Genomic DNA, 305 nt, shown 5'->3' with positions numbered 1-305 from the left:
ACTAAAACAATTGTATAACTAATAATATTAAATATTCAGCCAGTAAGCTATTTTTTTAAGGCAAATAATGATGATTAGCTTACTTTTAGATAACAATCAGGTAAGATCATAATGATGTCTCAAAGATATCAAAAATAAGGTAGAGTGTTACCTAAATATTATAAGAATATACACAGAGATCAGAGCATTTATTTTTTCTGGGATAAGCAGTGTGATTATTAGGCATCTTCCTTATTAAAGAAAAAATAAAACCATTTTAGAAAGCAAACAGAATTGTTATTGGGAGAAAATCAACCTTTGGATTA

Source organism: Propithecus coquereli, unplaced genomic scaffold (assembly GCF_000956105.1).
Source record: "Propithecus coquereli isolate 6110/MARCELLA unplaced genomic scaffold, Pcoq_1.0 Scaffold7972, whole genome shotgun sequence".
NCBI classification, from domain to species: Eukaryota; Metazoa; Chordata; class Mammalia; order Primates; family Indriidae; genus Propithecus; species Propithecus coquereli.
This window is presented reverse-complemented; position numbering follows the sequence as displayed.